Source organism: Ciconia boyciana, chromosome 5 (genome assembly GCF_034638445.1).
Source record: "Ciconia boyciana chromosome 5, ASM3463844v1, whole genome shotgun sequence".
Classification (NCBI taxonomy): Eukaryota; Metazoa; Chordata; class Aves; order Ciconiiformes; family Ciconiidae; genus Ciconia; species Ciconia boyciana.
The window spans coordinates 52,462,035-52,484,964 of NC_132938.1; the positions used below are offsets into that span (position 1 = coordinate 52,462,035).

General features: G+C 37.8%; 1 protein-coding gene across 2 annotated transcripts in view; it reads left to right on the plus strand.

The window, feature by feature from the left end:
* CCSER1 (coiled-coil serine rich protein 1) overlaps positions 1 to 22,930 on the plus strand; it is a 728,765-nt gene that overhangs the window by 416,077 nt on the left and 289,758 nt on the right. The gene's annotated exons all lie outside the window — the stretch shown is intronic.

Consider the following 22,930-nt stretch of genomic DNA (forward strand, 5'->3'; position numbering starts at 1 on the left):
CGTCTTTGCTGCTGCATGGACCTCCATCCCCTACGTCCCCTGAGATGGCAGACCGAAGAACCTTGCTATTACACTGTCCCTCAGACATTGGCATGCTGCCCTGAGGCTTATCTCTAGCAAGCCTGGTTTTATCCCTTTCCTCCTTCAAATGTAGTTTAAAGCTCTTCCAGTGAGCCCTGCTAACTCCTGTGCAAAGATCCCTTTCCACCTTTGAGACAGGTGTATGCTGTCTGTCGCCAGCAGGCCTGGTGTCTTGTAGACCATCCTGTGATCAAAAAATCCCAAAATTCTGCTGGTGACACCAGGCTCAGAGCCAGGTATTGACCAGCTGGGTCTGCCTGTTTCTTCCCTCATCATTCCCAGGAAGTGGAAGGATAGAGGAGAACACTACTTGTGTTCCTGATCCCTTAACTAGTCGTCCCAATGCCCTGAAGTCTCTCTTGATTGCCTTCAGACTTCTACTTTGGACATCACTGCCTACCTGAAAAATCAATAACAGATAATAATCCGAGGGCCGTACCAGAGTAGGAAGTTTTCTCTTCACATCTTTAACCCAGGCCCTAGGGAGGCAGCAGCCTTCCCTAAGAAGTGGGTCAGGTTGCCAAATTGGGCCTTCTGTTCCCGTCAGAAGGGAGTCTCCTATGACAATGACCCATCTTTTTTCTTTACGGAAGCAGTTTTGCGCAGGGCATAGGCTGACCGCCTTGGCGACACCTCCAAACTAGATGAAGCGTCGTCCTCATCATTGTTTCCTTCCACTTGCAGAGCCTCATACCTGTTGTGTGAGGGCACCTGGGAAGGTGGGGTAGTCACGGAGGAGATGCACCTGCTGCACCGGGCAGGAACTTGTCACCAATCCCCCACTATTCCTTAAGTGACCGCCTTCTGCTGCGTGGAGAGAGGATAGGGGATCCTCCGTATCATGCGTCCTGTCTGCCTGTTGGGCCTGTCCCAGGGATGGTGGGCTGCGATTCCAGCAGTCTATCCCTCTCTCGCACTCCCTGATACTCCTCAACCTCCTCGCCTCCTCCCGGAGCTCTGCCACGAAGCGGAGGAGTTCCTCTACCTGGGCACACCTCCCACAGGTGGGCTCACTGCTGCCCGCCGGTACTGGCACAGGAGTCGGGCACAGCCTGCAGCCTGACACCGGCTGGCAGCGTGTCCCCACCGCAGCTCTCTCCGGGAAGCTCCGTCAGTTGTGGTGGGTGCAGAGCTTAGAGAGGCCATGGCTTTCTGCCGGGTGGATACCGTTGCTCCCTGGTCGAGCTGGCAGAGCTTCAGCACCCTTCCTGGATGCCCTTCCGCATGTTTTGTTGCTTTTTGGTGACTGCAAATCACCGAAAGATGCATGGGTTGCAAATGGAAAAATCATTATTCCTCCCTTCAGTGCCTAATCAGTTTATAAAAATCCTGCTAGTCCCATTATTGTAGCATTTATGCTGTTGTGATATCATCAGTGTAGATCTAAAGAGAGAATGGGATCTTGAATGCAGGGTGATAGCATAAAATTTTGCTGTTAATGAATGAACTAGCACAGAATTCATTTAATTCTCTCTGATTATCTCTGAATGATTCATCGTATTAAAAACTCTGCAGTTCTACAATTTCAAACAAGCAGATACCAGTCGCTTCTAGAAGTTGATGACAAAATTTCTGTTATGTTTGATTAGGTCAGATTTGTCCCATGTGATTATGGATACAAAGAAAACAAATTTGCTGTGGAAGAGGTTTATGCTGCTATTTTGTGATGATTATTGGACTTTGCTCCCATTTAAACTCCATTTCCTGCAGATAGCTCTGTTTTCTATCTCACTGAATGTTGTTTCTCACTGTACATTTCCTCTAAATATATTGATTAAATAGATCTTTCATTCTCTATTGTGTTCACATCTCTCAAAACTTCAAAGCCAAAATCTGATTTCTGTATTTATACTGAGTGATGCTTACTTCCAAAATTGATACTATGTGTAGAATATGTGGCTATACAGAATAAATTTTGGAATCTGTGTTTTCAAATTATAAGCAACAATACTGCAAACAAACCAAAGCCTTGAATAACTGAACATTACTTAGTTCTGATAGGGGATACTTAAAAATGAGATGTCCAAGTGGAAATGTCTGTCTGCAATCTTCAAGTCACAAAGTGAACAATCTCTTTAAGGTAATCACAGAATTCTGTGATTCTGTGATTCTGTAAAGCACAATAACTTTAGGGCAGTCATTGTTCCTCTCACAGGCATTATATTTACTAGAAGTTAGGGGAAATGCAGCATCTGGCAGTTAGGTTTATTCCACTTGGGTAACTTGGACTGAATCTCTAGGCACCTGAAGAGCTTTGCTGAGAGTCTGGCTCTTACTGGCTCATTCACAGCTCTGGAATGGGAGGTTACACTCTAGAAAGGTTATGCTAAATCCTTGAGTACTTGCTCAAACATTAGAAAGCTTCAGTTATGAAGAAAGTTAAATCACTTGTGTGTTAGTAATGAACAGGACAACCATGTCCTAAATGCTGTGCATATCACTTACAAGACCTACATATTCTTTAGTCCTTATTGATAATTAGAGAAAGACTGTGTGTTTTGGGAAGTGCTTCAAAATACAGTCATTTTCATTTCTCACATGCATTAAAAACACTGGCATAGTTATGATGTTATTATTTTTCAAGTGCCATTATGAGAACTCATATTAGCCTTTACAAAATTCAACAAAATCTTCAAAAATGCCCTTTGGATAAGATCTTTAATACTTCCCAAGATTTTGCAGTTGTTGTCAGAATACTTGTGTAGTTATGGGGTATTTATTTTTATAAAATTTGAGGGAAATTGAAGGTTTTCCCCTTAATCTGAAGTGAATTCCAGATTGTTGTAGGATTTTTTTTTTTTGTGCTATCCAGGATTATTAACTGCGTGTTTGTTCTCAGGCTATAAGTATGGTTATAGAGGTGTTATCAGCATACAGTGCTTTTCTCAGTCCTGTTCTTTGAAGCTATTATTTCAAATAGTCCTTCATTGAAACAACTTGAATGAAGCTGTAAATGGACTCCATGTATTTTATTGAAAGGTTAAAAAAGATATGTGTGACATGTAGTACCTGACATTAAGTGCTATCACAAGCAGGAAATCTGTGATTTTTCAATTGACATTAAATGAGAAACTGTTAATGACAATTGATATTAAATATGTACAGTGTTCCTGAATTACTGCAAAAATTAGTTAGTGGGATAGAAAATTGTCTTCCCATTAAGTGAGATTTTCCATGAAGCCACTTGTTGCAAAACAGAGCTGACTATCCTCACTGTTCCAGTGTTTAATTTAATGTGTAAAATGTGAGATGTTTGCTTTGATATTACAAATGTATTTCTTTTACTTCATTAGAGTGGGAAGCAGCTTTTTTTAAAACTTTGAATGGATTGTTTGATTATGAGTGAACATTATCGGGATGTAGCCATACCTGGAGAGGTACTGGACACGTGATTTGACCAAACTCCATAAGTTGAAGGGCCATGATTATGGAGTTAAAGAATAGCAAGGGCATTAGAGTATAACCTTAGTCTTCATGCGTTGTGCAGATCTACTCATCTAGTTCAGTCAATATAAGTCCAGATTGGTGTACCTTTAAACCCTTTGAGACGTGTTTTGCAATATAGAGGCTGTTGTTGCTTTGAAACTTTGTTGTTGCGCTCCTTCAGTTTCTTCTCTACAAAATCATTAAACTTAATTTTATATAATACAAATCCTAGTTTGGATCCATTTACCGCTGTTCAAAAGCTCCTATGCCAGCAGAGCTTGCTCTTTGAGTGGAGCGGTGTTTGTAGCAGAATTTATTTGTTGCAGTGTGAGTGTGCAGAAGTCTCTAAACAGTAGGTCTGAAAGATGGAGCTGCTGGATTAGCAAACTAATACATGATATAAAACCAACCGTTATTCCTTTTATATTCCGCATACACATAAGCTGCACAGGTGCAGGATCTGTCAGCAGGGGATGCCTGCTTCTCTCACGATGGTGTGAGCTGTATAAATGTTAAGCACCCAAACGAAGCAGTTGGCTTTTCTATCATTGTAAATGCAGTCGTAACAAAAGCCACAATACGCAATATGCAGGTTTGTCTGCTTCAGTAAGAAGTTGCTTTCCTAACTAACACACTGTGTAGGTGAGGAACAGTTTAGCTGGTTGCTGCTGAAAAGCTGATGAATTTTTAACCTTGAAGGTCTTGTATCTCTTCTGATGTTCCCATTGACTGAGATTTCAAATGGGGTTTCAGAGGGAGCTGGTAACTAACGTAACAAGCAAAGGAAGTAGAATGATTTTAAAATTGTTTCTGTTTTCCCAGTAATGTTTCTGGTTTTCTGTGTATTAAGAGAAATTTCCTTATTACAAGAAATGTGTTTAAACACAGGTTGTTTATAGGACTTAAATGCTTTCAGTAGTTGTTTTCTGCTAGTTTAAAGAAGAAGAGCATTTTGTACCACTGAAAAAAAGATATCTTTTTTTAAAGGACACTTTTTATTATAAAGTACCTTAGCGATTAAGACCTTTTGGTATATTCTACACAAAGAATTAGTGTGGAAATTGCCTGTGCATGACAATTAATGTAGTTAATTGATAAATGTTAGCATACAGTCATATAATACTTGAATACTGTATGCTGTTTTGGGCCCCTCACTACAAGAGAGACATTGAGGTGCTGAAGCGTGTCCAGAGAAGGGCAATGAAGCTGGTGAAGGGTCTAGAGCACAAGTCTGATGAGGAGAGGCTGAGGGAACTGGGGTTGTTTAGTCTGGAGAAAAGGAGGCTGAGGGGAGACCTTATCGCTCTCTACAACTACCTGAAAGGAGGCTGTAGCGAGGTGGGGGTCAGTCTCTCCTTCCAAGTAACAAGCCATAGGATGAGAGGAAATGGCCTCAAGTTGCGCCAGGGGAGGTTTAGGTTGGATATTAGGAAATATTTCTTCACCAAAAGGGTTGTCAAGCATTGGACCAGGCTGCCCAGGGAAGTGGTTGAGTCACCATCCCTTGGAGGTATTTAAAAGACTGTAGACGTGGTGCTTAGGGACATGGTTTAGTGGTGGACTTGGCAGTGCTAGGTTAACGGTTGGACTTCATAATCTTAAAGGTCTTTTCCAACTTAAATGATTCAGTGATTTTATGATGTAAGGGAAAGAATACGTTGGAAATCAAGATCTCATTCTTGACTGTGGTTTGTAGACATGAATGCATGTAATTCTTGGTTTTCTTTTTTTTTTTATTTTCCTTGTTTCAGCTGTTGGGAAACAAATTCTGAAATGAAAATCCATATTTTGAAGCCATAAATTTTCTCATTTACTGAACAATATTAATAACTCTTTTTAATTAAAGAAAAAAACACACCAAAACTATTCAAATAGTTTTTTTCAGAAATGATTGTGTTTTACAGTGGTTCTACAAGCACCTGATCTTGCTTTTGCCAGTTTATCCACAGAAAACTTTATTATTATGTATTTGTTTTACTTTAAAAGGGGTGATCTAAGTGTAGACACTAACTGTGTTAGGTCAAGTCCAGATGTGCAGCAATCAGCAGGCTCTGCTCTCAGGAGCTGAAGCATCAGAACTTAAATTGTTTTTGTCAAGGTGTGCTATATCTCTTTCAATTACCATACTAAAGGCTTACCTGATTATGGAAGTTTAATAAATTACCAAATAGTATCATTAGTGGACAGTTGAGTGTGATCAAACTGATTTTGCTAGGGAGGCATTTGAACATCTCATTATTGTCTCATGGGGATAACAAAGTTAGTGCCTGTGTGGGGAAGGACAGTTTAGATCATGAATGAGAGAGCAAATATATTTTGCCACTGAGAGGTGAGTACAGAAACACAAGGAAGTTTTATAATGTGTATGTTTCTGGGTACTTAAATTTCTTACATCTCCATAACTCTCATACCTTTTTGTAATGTAAAGGGAAATAACATTTTGATGTTCAAGGCCTCATTATCACAGAGCAAGCAAAATAGACGCTTTGTAACATACAAAAGTGAACATTTTGCGGTACTAGCTTATTTCTTTTCCGAGGTGGAAGCACCTACTTCCAAACACACATTAATTATGGAATGAAAGCAGGACTTCATTTTCATATTACATGCTACATATGAAATACCGTTTTCCAGATTGTCATGGTTTAACCCCAGCTGGCAACTGAGCCCCACGCAGCCGCTTGCTCACTCCCCCCAGGTGGAATGAGGAAGAGAATCAGAAGAGTAAAAGTGAGAAAACTCATGGGTTGAGATAAAGACAGTTTAATAGATAAAGCAAAAGCTGCGCTTGCAAGCAAAGCAAAGCAAGGAATTCATTCACTCCTTCCCATGGGCAGGCAGGTGTTCAGCCATCTCCAGGAAAGCAGGGCTCCATCACGCGTAACGGGTACTTGGCCATCACTCCGAACGTCCCCTTCTTCCTTCTTCTCCCCCCAGCTCTGTAGGCTGAGCATGCCATATGGTATGGAATATCCCTTTGGTCAGTTGGGGTCAGCTGTCCCAGCCGTGTCCCCTCCCAACTTCTTGTGCCCCCCCAGCCTCCTCGCTGGTGGGGTGGGGTGAGAAGCAGAAAAGGCCTTGACTCTGTGTAAGCACTGCTCAGCAGTAACGAAAACATCCCTGTGTTACCAACACTGTTTTCAGCACAAATCCAAAACATAGCCCCATACTAGCTATTGTGGAAAAAATTAACTCTATCCCAGCCAAAACCAGCACACAGATGAAAAGCCTAACACTAACTTCTTTAAACACCGACATCTGTAAAATGACTATTTTAACCATATTAAAAGAAAATGATGCATTTCATATTCTCATTAAATGACTTCAGTGATCCCCCTTTATTAAAAAGTGACAGAAATTATTTTGTTTAGTTTTCAAAAAGCATTAGTGGTGGTGTCTGTATGTTAAAGTTGCATCCAGTCTCTAAGACACTGGCAGAGTCAATGGTATTCAAAACCTCTTCTTTACATTAAGGCAGAGGTTAACCTAAAACTGAAAAGTAAGGAAGGTTATGAGCGGTTCCATACCATCCTCTGCGTCATTTCCTGCTGCAGCAAAGCACTTGAGCATTATGTGTGATTTAAATATGTAGGGTTTTTTTAAGTGACTTGAACTATGCATGACCTTAAAATCAGGCATGTGTTTAAGTGCTTAGCCAGAAGTTAAGCTTTAATTTTCCTGAAATTTTGTTGTGAGCTATATTGTCTGCTCCACTGTAATGCTTGCAGCTTTCTCCATAAGGTCATAAAAACATAAGAGTATAAGAGCAATCACCTATTTCTAAAAAGATGAGAACCATCATCAGGTGGTTCAGCTGAACTGTTCGTCTCATACAGAGTCCTATCTCTAATAGTGGTCAGTAGCGATGCCTTGGGAAAGACACTACGTTACTGCTTTTCCTAGTATAGCTTCACATTTTACAGTAATTTTGCTGACTTTGAGCATTGTCATGAGCATTGAGTTTTAAGTTTTATGTTTTATAAATACTGATGGATTTTTTTTCTTTCTCCAAATCTGCCAAATAAATTTTTGAATCAGTCTACACTTTCTACATCCACACTATGTTCTATCCATGAGTGGCATTATTTAGCAACATGTTTGTGCAGAAATTCACTCCTTTGCATTCTGCTTCCCACCTGAGCATTCCTCCCAATTCTTGAATGGTAGGAAACACCAGAGGGTAAAAGAATAATATCCCAATCCTTCCAAATGTATGTTTGGTTTCTGTAGGTATCACACTTCTGTCAGTCGATTTTCCTCAATCTGACCGCAGAATCTGCTTCTGCAAGGGATGTTTTTGCTCATTTTCCTTCTTCCATTCCAATTTAAGGGCTAGTAACTGAACAGCATCAATCTGAATATAATGGAAAACTGATCCAACAAAAATAAATTATGAGTTTGCTCTCACATCAAAGAGCTGATCCAGCTTATCATGTGGTCACATAAATGCTAGACAGGATGCAAGGGATGCAGTGGAAATGAACAGCCGGACAATGGGGGTTTGAGGGAGGACAGTAAGGATAGATAAGGATGCCTCTTATAGGTTAGGTGGAATGTGAAATTCAACCATCAGTCTGGGTAATACAACTTCAAATTTATAGAGAGTAGTAAATTCTCTCCTCCCACATGCACATATCTGTAGCCAGTATTACCATTTTATATCAGTATGCCATTGACATTTATAGATCACCAGTCTTTCGTCTGAAATTCAGATTCAGCCGAACTGTCTTATGTCAAGATGCTCTTATGCTTAGAAGTCCTCAAATAATGGTGTTTCTTTAACACTCCGGATACGGAAGATACTGTCTATTTGTGGAGGTCACCTTTCAAGGTCTCCGGTATTGTCTCAGGTGAATGTGTGAATTATTTTTTTTTAGGTCTTCAAATTTGTTTCCAGATATATTCTTGAGAACCATCTACCAAAATAAATTAAAAAAAACCCCAACATTCCTGTGGTAATTTCACTGTTTATTTTTGCCTAAGACAAAAAGAAAAAAAAATTAGACTTATACTGACTGAAGAATAATGTATTTCTATATTTTGAGCGTAATAGAATTAAATATGAACAAAATGCATTTACTAAAATATTGCCGAGGTATTAGTATTTTATAAGCTCTATAAAAAAACCTAATTAGTTCCTTCGTTTTGGATCCTTCTATCTGATATACTGTTAACCTAGGCGTGGATATTTATTTATTTACATACATATGCAAATTTTTTTCAATATTACTTTATATTCCTACCCAAATTCCATCAATATACAGCATGATTAATTTCTGTCACTTTCCATTTCCTTGCTTCCATTAATGTGGAATTAAGAAATTAACACTGACTCCACGGGTAATGATATGTACTAACATGTCTCATAAGTATTCATATGTTCTCCCAATAAATTTTTAATCTTCCTTCAGATCTGTAGATGAGAATAAAATATGCACATCCGTATTAGCAATTCACTGTGATACGTCTCTCCTAGGCTGATTAGGCTGTGCGTTTAAATTAGGCTTGGAAATGTCTATTATACTTTGGAGTGGCAATGTTAGGAGTGTAAAACCAATACAGCTCATGTCGGGGTTTGTGACGACTTTTGCCCTCTTCCCCAGAAGCTTGCTGGAGGTCTCCTGGGCAGTCCCTAGTGGAGGAGAGAGCTGGTTCCTGCTCCTTTCCAGAGCTTTCTTGCTCTCCTTGAACTATAGAAAGAGCAAGTGTGACAAGCTGGCCAGTAAGGTGTACTGAAGCCTTCAAATCCTTTTTCTCATGAAGAATAGGTGCTTTCTGTGTTTGGCCATACGTTTCTATGTTTGGCAAGCCACTTCTGCCATGGCGTGCAATGAATGACTTGATGTTTAGAAGGGCTTTTCAACCATGAAAATGAAACTTACCATGAAGACAATGCTTTTCTTCAAAAAACATATTCCATAGCCTTCCTTGTAATTAAAAAGTAATTTATTAATCTCTTGAACAGAAATAAAAGTCCAATGACAAGCAAAGTTTTTATTTTCAAAGGGAGAAAGTGCAATATTTCCATTATTCTGTGGGACTTTTTACTGGGTGTACAAACTGCTTAAGTGCTTTGGCACTTGGTAGTGTCCTGAAACTTGAGGATAAAAGGGAATTTTCCTCACAGGAATTTATTCTGCAGGATACAGTTCTAAAGCTGTAAATCCGTGTGTGTGTCTGTCTGTTTAAAAAGCCTGTTGGCCAGTTTTACATGAGACTTATTAGGAATTACTAGTTTCTTGAGACTTTCTGGGAAAAATTTAATATGTAGAATGTCAGATTTTGTTGAACGCAGCACTAACATGTTTTAGAAAGAGATTGTATGGTTTATGATATAAGTAATTTCAGTCCTGATTGTAGTATAGTCCATGGTAAGAAAATTAAATATTTTTCATATAGGTTTACCCTAAAATCTTTGGCTATATAATTCTTGGTATTTCCAGGACTTATATTGTCATGAACCATCCCTGTTGTTTCATGTAAAGCAGATATATTCTGATTAGTGGAAAAATATGAGCATTACCACCCTCTTTACCCTGCTGCCTTCTCTTACAAAAAGGGCTCAAATCTTAGCTGTTGATATTTAATAGTTATCATTACGAAATACAAGGGGGTTTTTTTCCTAATTGGTTTGTCAGAAATGAAAACTATTAAGAAAGTTATACACATATCCTTAGTAAAAATGAACTTCAAGGTAAGTCTTAAAAATTATAAAAACCATTGTGCTTCTAGAATGAAGGAGAAATAGAGAAAGAGAAATAAGAAGAGAAAGAGAAATAGAAGGGGGGGAAACACTGAATTTCTGTATCGGAGAATAGTGTGTAGGAAACCTGCAGCCAGCAAAGCTGCTATAGAGCAGAATTGTCCTAGTTTTGCCTGAGATAGAGTTAATTTTCTTCCTAGTAGCTGGTATAGTGCTGTGGTTTGGATTTAGCATGAGAATAATGCTGATAGCACACTGATGGTTTAGTTGTAGCTAAGCAGTGCTTACACTAGGCAAGGACTTTTCCACTTCCCATGCTCTGCCAGGTGCACAAGAAGCTGAGAGGGGGCCCAGCCAGGACAGCTGACCCCAACTGGCCAAAGGGCTATGCCATACCATAAGGCGTCATGCTCAGTATAGAAAGTGGGGGGAGTTGGCCGGGGGGCAGTGACCGCTGCTTGGGGACTGGCTGGGCATCGGTCAGCGGGTGGTGAGCGGTTGCATGACTTGATTTTTGACTTGGTTTTTGTTCCTCTCTCTCTCTCTCTCATTGTTTTGCTTTTCATTACAATAATAATAATTATTATTATTATTATTGTTTTATTTTAGTTCAGTTATTAAACTGTTCTTATCTCAACCCATGAGTTTTCTTACTTTTGCTCTTCAGATTCTTTCCCCCATCCCACTGGGTGGGGAGGGTGAGCGAGTGGCTGTGTGGTGCTTGGTTGCCAACTGGAGCTAAACCATGACAAGAATACAGAACATTGCTATTCTTTGATAGATAGTACTTTAGTAAAATATTGCAGTAAAAGTTGCAGAATATGAACTTTTTCCAGAAAACTTTCTTGTGTGTTTTTTTTTCTGTTCAACAAGACAAAATAGCGAATAAATTAATACACTACTTTTTCAGATGTATTAAGATCCTTGAAGGCATATCTCTTCCATAGCGTTGTCCAGTCTTTCATACATAACATCTGTCCATGTTGGCAGGTTCTGAGTTGCTTCTGGCAGAAAATACCATTTTATGCACTATAATGTTGCTGCAAAATGCAAATTCAAGTGATAGTCCACCAAGTCCACCATTTGCAAGCAACACTTTGAAGTTACATGCTGCATGTATAATTTTTGATACACAAAAGTGAGAGTTTTAAGTTTTGAAATGCTTATCTCTGCAAGTTCCACCAATTTTGGTCATCAGTGTCGGTTAGGAAAAGATAAAGTCAACTCTAAAATGAAATTCAAGTGGGATTCTGGCATACGTTCATTGTTAAACACATGCTTTATTACTTTGCTAACCTGGAATAATAAAGAAGTAATATTCGTAGGAGCTCAATTGTATTGATCAAAAAAAAGAGCAAACATCTGAGCAGTTATACTGTTGGATGGGAAACCACTAACTCAACACTTTCTGTCCTTAGTAACAGGAGTTCAGCTCGATGTGCAACAGTCTTGCACATCTGAAGTCCCAGTATGGAATGAAATAAATTGTTTTCCTAGCATGCAGGTAACTATATTTACACTTACCTTTAAAAAAAAAAAAAAATTATTCTGTTATCTTTAGGAGAAAAGAGCAGAAAAATTTTGGAAGCAACCGCAGTCTCAAATCATTCATGGTCATCTATGGACAAGGCTTTGGTTGAATTTTAAAGATGCTGGTGTCTCCAGGAAGTCTGCAACACAGCTGATTCTTAGGGAAAGAAATCGACGTTGTTCTTTCAGTACTGTTTGCTGGTGTTTACATGGCTGCTAAGGAAAGTGCTACTGAGGTTGAAATACTCTTTGTTAACTGTTAAAAGCAGAACAATATCACTCATGGTTAATATTTTCTGAGTGTTTGTTAAGCATAACAAATTTCATTTTAAAACAAAATGCTTCAAGTCAGGTTTTTTTTACCTTGAAAACTGTAAATTATGGATTCATTTTCTGGGGGTTGTTTTCAACTCTTGATGTAGTGTAGTCTTGTAACAGAATTTAAAGCCTACTTTAACAGGCACTTGATCTAATTCACTGTTGCCAGAGTAACATAAAATTCTGACTTCAGTATTTGGCAGGCAAACAAAGGAGGAATAGACTGTCAAGTATTTTGGTGTTTAAGTATAATTATCATAGATCTCTATTTTGTAGTTTGTTGGGTTGTTTTGGTTTCTCTCTAGGTCGTAACTAGTGTCTGCTTGAATGAAAGACTATAATCAGTTGAAAATGTTGTAGATAGTAGAGCTATGCCTTCCAACATCTTGTATCCACGAACTACTTTGCTTTTTCACAGTTTCTAGTTCTCACTGTGAAATTATAGTGCTTGTTTGAAATTGTACAGACGGCATATGGTTTGCGTAAACTTTTATATGAGTGTTTTAATGATCGTCACTTCGTAATTGTGTTATTAAAGATCAAGCCAAGTATTCAGCACCAGGTTTTCACTTTAAAAATCCTTTAAGCAATTGTTTAGAACATTATAAACCATTTTAGGCAGAGGTTGGCTTTGTTCATTTTGAGGTTTTGCATTTTTTTTCCTGAGTCTGAAGGAAAGATTTTGAAATATTGCTGTGGAAAACAGACATTTATGTTGTACGAGGTATTCTCCAGTTTTCAAATGTTATTACAGCAGACTCTTCTGATTCCAGAGTGGTATCAAACAGCATGTAGTTGAAAGTAGCAGATTCTGTGCTTGCTTTCATCCTTCACTAGATCTTAATAGTTTTTATCACAAGGATGTTGGAGTAGTAATCAGCTTTCAAGCAGCATGGCTTTCTCAATTGCATGACCCTTTGATGAAATTGCCAACTGCAATCATGCAAGACTGAAATAGGGCAGGGAAGCAGGGCGGTGATTAAAATGAATTTAGAGAAATAAAAATGGGAAACTATTTTATTAACATGTATTTAAAATTTCTGGGAGTTTCTGGATGTTAAAGGTGTAAAGTTTCTCATTGTTCTTGCAGTTACAAGAAAAGTAGTTTGGTGGGTTGTTGTTGTTTTTTTTAAGTTGAAGCAAGGTCTAATAGAGAGATTTTGTTGATGTAGTAGTAATTTCCCAGTTTACAGTAAGGGAAGCTGCACTAACCCCAATGGAATGAATCTACAAAATATTTGATTTAATAAAACTAAATTTCTTATAGCTTCCTGCCTTCATATAGGTCCTGTGCTAGGAAAAAAACCCCTAGATATTATTAAAAATAACTACAGGTCAGCTCCTATGGTGAGGCTGCTTCCATTATGGACCATCCTCATACTGGAATCTCTTTGCCCATGACATAGCTTGTTACCAGAAGGCTGCAGTAAGCATGAAGATCTTATTTTTCGTTTTGCTGATGTTGTCGGGGTGTTTTGGCTCTTGCAGAACATTGCTGAAGTCAGTTGTAACTAAGAAACTGTTTAAAGCGCTACCCAGAACACCTCAGAATCAATGAAAATCAGCTTTCTAATTCACTGGAGGCACATTGTCATTAAGAGTTATCAATGTATCTTTCTAGTTGCAGTATGTGCCTTATGTATCCTTTGTTTATAAACCATCATATCTATAGCTTATACTATTTAAAAGAACAGCCGACCACTGATGAACATAGTGAGCTAGTTACTATGCACGATGTTTTTGCTATACATCAATATTCTAGCTGACTTTGTTTCTTTTTAGAAGGGTAACCTGAAGTTTCAACTTCCATTACATTAGTTTTCACACTTTTTGCATCTAATATATAGCCATACCTTAGTTTTTCTTTCCTTTATTAATCTCTCAAGACATTGCAAAAGGTATCGTTACTTAATCATTCGTAAAATGTCCTTTCTTTCTCTTTTTATACATTGCCATTGTCAAGAGCAATACTATGGTTTAACCATTGTTGGAAGGGGATTTTCTTTCAAGAGTGCTTCATAGCTAGAAAATGCTTGGGTGTGTGTGTGGGGGTGGTGGTGGTGGTGTTTTTGTTCCAATTATTCAACTCTATGTACTGTATCTGTTTGGACAAAATATCTACTAAAAATGGTGCATTATGACAAAATAGTTAATGACTTTTCCTAGTTCTCACTTTCTCACAAATGGAGAAACTCCATTACACATAATGAAGGATAAAATATAGCAGTAATCTAACAATACGTTAGACCAGAAGGCTTCAAATCTGTGTATTCAGCAAAGGCTAGAACTGATTGTTCATTTATTCTCTATAATACACAGGTTTGACTGAATGTTTGTGCTTTTTACAGACCTAAAACTTAAATGACAATGTGCTCTGAGTAAAACGTGGGGAAGATTGTACCATTTTGTAACTGCATTTAGTTTAGTAACATGAAATATCAGTTATTCCCTAAGGTATTGTGTAGTTGTAGATCATAAACTTTTAGCTTAAATTAAACATCACAGCTGGTTGCCTTAATTTGATGCATTATAGCACAAATGTTTCAACAGCTTGACTAAAATGAACCATACTGCAAATTCAAAAGAAGAGCGAAGGTCAATGCACATGGTGCCTAGTGATTTGCAAATTTCCTTTATTTGGATATATTAAATGCATTTTGTGGAACTTAGCTTAGAGGAACGGAATTGGATAGGGTAGAACAGATTAGCAAAGGATGTTCAATCAGTTTCGCTTAAAAATAATACTGTATAATAAGGAAGTCCCAAATAGTATAGCTGTCTCAAATTTTCAGAAAGAAATTTAATTCTGGATAGCCAGATCTTCTGGATTCTTTCATACATGTTTATACAGAAATATGTATTTCATATAATTCATAATCCTGATTTCTAATCCATTTATCCCATTAAACTTTATTGCTTTTTAGGAACATAGTTAGTATGGCTGCTATCTCATCCACATTTAGGGGATTTCTTAGTTGAACAAGAGAAATCTAGGCATTTAGAGATATCTAATCTGTAGCTGTGTTTCTAGTTGACTGAGAAAATGTGTCATTCTGTATTCAGAAAGGCCTGGAACAGAAAGCAGCTGCCATTGCTCCCTATCTATTCAATGTGAGTCTAGTGTTAAGAATTCATATCTATGTAATAGAAAATGTTGAACTGAGCTACCATAAAGAAAATGAAGGTAGTCTGGGCACACTTCAAAATACAGTATGTTTAATACTGAGTACTGGAATTCTCTGTAAAGTTTCTTTTTAATATGAACCCAAAATCCATATAGCTGGTAATTTATCTGTAACTGTACTTGGTGTACATACCTCTAGACGAAGTTGAAAAACACGATCCACCAGTTTGCACTCACCTAAGCAGTAGTTAATTCTAACTTGGATGTGCTTTAGGAGTTTGATCTGATTCGTACCAAAGATAATGACTTGTCCTTTGAGGAGCAAGCCCTGCGGAGCCTTTAGATTGAAGAAATACTACTGGTAGAAATCTGTTGCTTCAGTTTGCTTGTCTGTATTGTTTTTCATTTGGCTACTACCTTGCTTGTCTGAGACAGAAATTGGGGCTTGTGCTAGTGGTATTTCTTGTAAGAAATATATTCTTATACATTTATATGAATTAATATTGTTTGAAAATCCAGTTCAGTTACTCTACATTCTTCCTTCACCAAACGTCAAGGTTTTAATCATGCCTTTCTCATCATATGGTCTTCTTATCTAAATTGTCAGTGTTCTTGCCTCTATGGTACCTGTATTGATCTACTGAAATATCCCAGTTCATACAGCAACTTTTTATTACAAAGCAAAGTCCATACAAGTACTGCTGCTGATAGGTTTTCTGCAGTTAGCAGATAGTGTTCTTGGTAGAATACCTTTATGTGTTCAGTTAATAAGCAATGACTGTATCTCCTTCATTACCATCTTCCATGGTTCCCTGAATTTCCAGATACTTATTTTAATCATTTTTTAAGCTTTTTTCCTGTAACATTAAACCAGCTTTTTTTCCTTGCTACTTCTATACTTTATTTCTGCTTGCCCCTTCCTTTGCTCTTGCAAAACCAAGTATGGTTTTTCTTTTTCCCCAGATAAGTCATCTTATCTGGAACTTAAGAAAACATTAAAATCATGTGATTAGATGATTAACACTGTGTAATAACGTATAGCACGAATAATTATTGAGAGACTAAATCCCTCTGACAGTAAAGTAAAGCCTCTGTTTCTTAAATTGCAAGTGCTCGCAAGTTTATTCTTCCACTTTAATACTGATGTGGTATTAGGAATATGGTCCGTAAATTACTTTGTCACCTGTGTGAAATTAAGTATAGTTTTTTTCCTGTTTTACACCTGAAACTCCAGTGATGATATAGCAATTTTGGTTGATAACATTTGGATTCACACGGTGGTGCCCAAGATCAAATGTGGTGCAAATGCAGTATTTATAATATATCAGCCTTAACTGGCTTCCACCTTTGTAGATTCAAGACTTGTTGCTGTAACATGAATTAATGATCTAAGGCAATGCTGCATTAAAATATGCTCATTCTGTTTCTTTCCACCATTTTAATCATAGAGAATTTAATTGAAAGTTACTGTGTTAATAAGAAATAAAAGGTACATTCATTAACTTAAGTAATTATTTGATTGACTTCAGTCTATAAAAGAAAAGTTAGATACCTGCAATAATATCTGCTAAATATTTACATAAATAAAAATAAACAGACTGTTATGTTCACTGGAATTATTTTTTTCACAAAGCACCTGTTTTCCAATCTCCAGGATATGGTTTTCATAATATTTTTTAAAAATATCCTTCATTTCCTGCAACTTAATTTCTTGTATTCATGTTTATTTTTTAAATGCGTCTACTTCTGTGCTAATGCTTCAGGTTTTCATTTAATTTAGTTTTACTTGACAAGTTGACAGCAACAATTGTTGCTCATTGGCTTTTGAAAACTTAATTCAGTTGGTGACAGTATGTTGTGCTGTGAATATGTAAATGTTTTTTTAATCTGAGGCTGTAGGAAGTAAAGTACTTAACTCCCCTTTCTCCTCTCTTTTGGTTTAAGGGCATGAATTTATCATATAGCCAAGTTTTGGAGGCTAAGTGTTAGGTGGTTTGGTTTTTTTTTCCTCTCATTAAAGTTAGGCTTCTGGGTCCTTACCTTGAAAATTGCATAAGTTTTCAAATACAATTGGTATTTGGGGGTCTCATGGAAGTTAATACAAATCATTGGGTGCTTCCAGCGTTTGAAAAATGGGTTGTTTATGGGCTTAATAACTTAATTCAGAGCTGCATTCTAATAATAGAGAAAACAAAACAAAAACCCACAAAAACCCAAACCAACAAAAAAAACCCCCAGAACTGTATGAGTATGTCGTCTGTTAAATAAAATGCTTTAGAAGTCTTGGTGCAGGCATGGATGCTTTGGAAAAATAGTGCTAGACATCCTAATCAGGAAGAATAGTTTAGTTGACAGCAATTCATAAGAAATGCATTTTAATTCTTTAAAAACCTGTCTCTGAGGCTGAGCATCAGAATTTTCTGTGCTGATCATAGAGAAATATGATTGAGAACAGTCTTTTTTCAGTAATAGGGTAAGGTGATCACCAAAAATTTGTTTTTATTTAAAAGATTGACACTAACATTATGTAACTACAAGCAAGTCCATCCACCAGATATATGAACTTCAATTTGATATAATCACTTTACAACGAAGAGAGCCATATTGTTCAAGAAGCTGTGTCCCAAAGAGATATGTAAAATCTGTTTCTAAAAGAAATATCGGAAAGCAAGGATATCCTATTATCACTTAGTTCTGCCATGTGTTTTTAATAAGCCAGCTATTACACTGACAAGTGAAAAATTCAAATCTGCTCTTTTTATGGGGCAGAATTAAGAAGTACCTAAATCATAATATTGTTTATATGACTAAATTATGGAAATATAATTACAAAACCTTGAAGGAAAATGAAGGCTGCAATATAAAGCACTCCCATGGGAAGTGCCATAGTGAAGACTGCCTTCGTGTCTGCTCGTGTTCCTGCTGGCAGTGATAAAATTTCCAGTTACATGAGCCACCTTCCTGCTTCCCCCCTCCCCATCCCAGCCCCTAAAAGAGGGAGAAATTAATCTTCTGATGAGAATTTATTGCTTTTAATGTAGTCATTGTTTGTTATGCAGTTCAGATTTTGTTTCCTCTTCTCAGCCAGACACAAACTTTATTTCCTTGTGAGCTAAATCCTTGGAATAGCATGTCTACGCCTTGGAAATTTCCACCTTCCTGCCAGAAGTTGCTGCTGAAGGATGGAGGCCTTAGAAATCAATCAAAAAGTTGTATTTTACATGGATTAATTTTTCATAACACATTAAACGCCTTTTTTTAAAAGTCCCAAGACAAAATGTCTGGTAAGAAAAATACTGACTGAGAAAGATGAACTTCAGTGAAGCTATTGCCAAGGGAAAACTAGCGCTTTTGAGATACAGCAAATGTTGCCCAGCGTTTTGTAAGGTTGTTACTGTTAAGGAACGAATAAGAGAGGGAAATATGTTTATATGATGTTGTTCAATTAATAACCCAAAACCAAACCTGGATTTAGAAAGCAGTGATCTCTATAATACTGAAAATTCTGTCTATCGCTTACAAAACAAATCTTCTGACCATTTACTACAATATAAATGAACTTTTTTTTTTTTTTAAATTGCATGTCTTGTTTGGAACCTGATTCACTGGGATATTTTGTGTGAACTAATGTCTGACCGTACTTGATTTCCCACAGGTGCCAAAGCATTTTAAGGAACATGTTCCTACTACCACATCGGTATGAAAGAGTTTCACAGTAGCTTACAAGGTCTAGACAACTAATTTTGTGACATCCTGAATTGCATGAATAATAATATTTGTTCAAGCATGCAGGAAGATGTTAATGTTTTTCTCCAGATTGTCCACAAAGGTTTTTAATTTCATGTTGCAGTGAAGTATTCTGTCATTTGTGCTTGTGACTAAAACATGATGTTGTGCTCATGATTCACATTTGCAAAAGAAGTCTAAAGGGTATACATGATTTTGAAGCTTCCTTTTTGGACGGGGAATGAAGTGATAAACTGGATATGCTAACCTGGCAGATTGTAACGACACAGTACACTTGGGGAAATCAGAATTATTGTTCTTTGCAGAGTAGCATCCTGATACTACCACTCTAACTGTAGGGAACAGAAATTCAGAGATGGGTAAAGAAACCATCTGTGTAAAGCAGTCAGTTGAAACACAAGAGCAGACATAACAGAGGGGAGTATATGAACTATGTGACCTGTACTGCAAGGCAATTTGGTAAGAATCATTGGTATAGAACATTGAATTTCTGGTGACTACCTTTTTGAACTGCAAAATGAATGAAAATATAAGAGGAAAGGGTGCATGAGAGAAGTATGGTACAGCACAACTCCCTTTCTCCCTTTTGACCTTGGATCTCTCATTATGTCCAATTTAAAGATTTCCCTGGAAAGGTAGCATCAAAGGCAATGCAATTTGGAGCATTTTTTTTTCCGAGAATGTATTACTAAAAATTTGTGTTAAATTAAATTTAAAATTTTGGGGCTTTTCCTAGAGTGCAAAAGAGATGCTCTACCGGGTATAACTTAACTAGTTGAGACTGTTGTAATACTGATGTTATATTCATATAAGATTCTTCAACATTTCTTTGGACCACTGCAACTAAATTTTCCAGCATTCTGACCTCTAGCAGTAAAGGCACAGTGCAGCAATACACCTTTGTCCTGCTTGTACACTCAAAATTTCATTTCACTTGTCCAGGGGCACTTCAACTGCAGAGTGCATCTCCTGCAGGCTCACAGTAACTGAGTAATTAATGACAACAAATTTTGGCATCATGTGAGAAGGTTGCAAAACTGTTAAAAGCTAAGGTTATCTCACAATACATACACAACTGGATTGTTTAATGGTGTCTTTGCAGCTAAAAGTGATTTGGATGAGAACTTCAGGAGTGTTTTTCTCTTTAAATTGGATTATATCAAGAACAGGAAGGTGTAATGGTGCATGGCTGCCATCAATGGAAGGCACCACCTGTCACCCACCATCAGAGGGATGATTTTTTTCACCTATGTAAATATGCACGTATATATGTGTGTATCTATGTATTTAGCAAAAGTTTATAACAAATTTAGTCTTTTTCTGTCCTGTCCACTCTGCACCATGTCGGGTCAGCATGCAGCATAAGAGCTGTATTTTTTCTTGCCATGATAAGCTAAGTTTCTAGGAATCAATACCACCTGGCTCCTAGAACATGACCCATAGAGGACTCCATTTTACAAAAAGCATTCTCACCTGTCTCTGATGACAGCCCACTATGTTAAATGTGCCAGCTGCGGGGATGGCAAGTTAATGAAAAGGGTCTTCTTATTTTCTTTTCTGGGAACTTGGTAATGTAGGAGTGTGTACTGACAAGTGGTGTTGACTACGTCCTCCACGTTTACCTATCTAACATCCCAGTATTCTCAGCTTTCCTATAAAGTCTGAGCTGCGTGGGCTGCTTTGCTGAACACAGAGGAGTTCTGGAGGTGCGGACGGTGTAAGAAAGTAGGGTGAAGACTGGTGCCATGCAGTGTGGTGGAGGCTATACTGCTCTACTGTTAGTGTGACTGTATTTTACATGATTTTGTGGAGTCCCAGCTACAGAAACAGACCTAGCTGCAGCTTCACTGTTGGTTGCAGTGTGGCTGCCTGGAGTTCAGCCAGACAAGCAGAAATGTCCTACGTGAGGCAGTGGTTGGAAGATGAAGCAGAAAGTGAGGGGCATCACCCTGCCCTCTGCAGGATTGCTGACCTTGACTTAAAAGTCTAGATGCAAATTTAGGATATAAAATAAAGCAAATGTGCACAGTTTGTAAGTTATTCTGTGATGGAGAAAATGGGTGTTCCCCTTGCCGTGAAAAAAAAAAGGTAAAGAGGATAACAAAGATGCTATATGTTTGTATTTTCATGCATCAGGGTGTTCTAAGGCCATAAAAGTATCTGTTCAAAGATAACTTTTTCAGCGAATTGAATTCCATTTTTGTCCTCCCCGTGACACCTTTACTTCTTCAGTAAGAACTCTGACAAGGGTGCCAGCCCTGGCACTTTAGCAGCCAATTGTTGTGACTGCCCCTGAAACTGAAGTTGTTGTAATGAGGAGAGACCTTGGATTTAAGGGTCGCATGTATGAGAAAATGAAGTCTAAAGGGAAGAGCAAAATCTCTCAGTGGCAGAGGAAGAACAAAGGTTATTAGTCATTCTGTAGCAGGGAAAGAAAGGACCAGAAAAAGGTACAAGTAAGGAAGGAATAGGTCTACTAGGAGAAAACATGAGTGGAAAGAAAGGAATGCAAGAGATGGTCATCTCAAATCTGGTGCAGATGAAAAGAGACAAGAGGAGATGAACTCAGCTGAATAGAACTGAGAATTTTGTGTCACAAGTTCAGCTTTGTAGCATTTGCATCCTATTCTTAACTATCCTGATCATGAAGAAGTTGCATGGGCAATTTTGTTTGGGTTTTTTTGTTTTGGTTTGGTTTTTTTTTTTGGTTGGTTGGTTGTTTTTTTCTTTTCCCTATGAAAGTTCCTGTTTCATATCAGTGGATATGAAATAGACTGCACTATTAGGTCGCTATCTTTAACCAGGTAAGGATTGAACATACTACACCAGCCTAAGCAAGCAAAGCTTCAGTGGTACCACCTGAGCCTCTGGGAGACCAGCTGTTGGGCTAAAGATGGTCTTCTGGATGTAGTCCTTTTATAACCCCAGTTTTGATACCCACTGACAAACTAATAATCTCCTCATGTTGCCTGTTTCCTTCGCTGTGTGTGTTGTGTGTAAGTGCTTTGACTAGGTCTCTGCATGGTGCAGTTTCCTTCTAGTTAAGAGTCTATGTAGCGACTGCCATCAAGGCTGGTAAATAAATAAAACAGACAACTAATGGAACATCATCTGAGCAGCAGGTAAAAGTTTGCAGATTAATGGAGCTGAGCTGAATATATAGGATCAGATGCCATGGAAGATCTCCGTAGTGCCTCAGGAGAACAAGCTAAGACGAGGATAGAAATGAAATGCACTCAGAAGAACACAAATGAGGAAAATTCATCTGTTTGTAAAGTCTACTGTAGTCCCTGTGGTAAATGGGAGACTTAGGCTGCCAGAAACAATTAAGTCTTTCACAGGCTGGGTGCAGTGTTGGCACTTCAAAAAATAGTCGCTGTCTTTCTTCATGTTTGCTTTTGTGCAAATTCTATAGGAAAGCAAATGCTGTCTCTGTAAGCAATGCTAGAAAAGTCAGTGTATACAGAATAAACTGAACATCTCTTCCTAAAAATGTTGAACACTCCGTCACTTTTCAAGAAGCTTGCCACTCTTTTGACATAGAGTGGTGCTTGTGAATAACAAGTCAATTTTGTCTGCAGTATTTCTTGAACATATAAGCTAGGATAACCTGAAAGTTTAAGACAACCTACTTGAGAAATTCTGTGGAGCTCCTGAAAAACTCAGCTATTTTTCTGTAATAGACAAGATACATCTACCATTTCTGATAATATCTGTACTTTGAAATTACATTTGTTCAGGTAATTCTGGTTTATTTTCTGCTTTTGTATTTCATGTTTTTTCATGTATTTCATGCAATTTGGAAATAGACATGTGACGGCCTACTGTAAATGTATCCTTCCATTCAGACGAATTAGACTTTTTGTTGCCATGAATGTAATAACATGCCATAAATGCTCAAGACGTGAAAAGTGGGAAACCTCCTGTGGTTATCAAATATGCAACAATCTAAAACAGTTTGTCCATATACACCTGACTTTGAGAGTTTAGTGATATTCTGA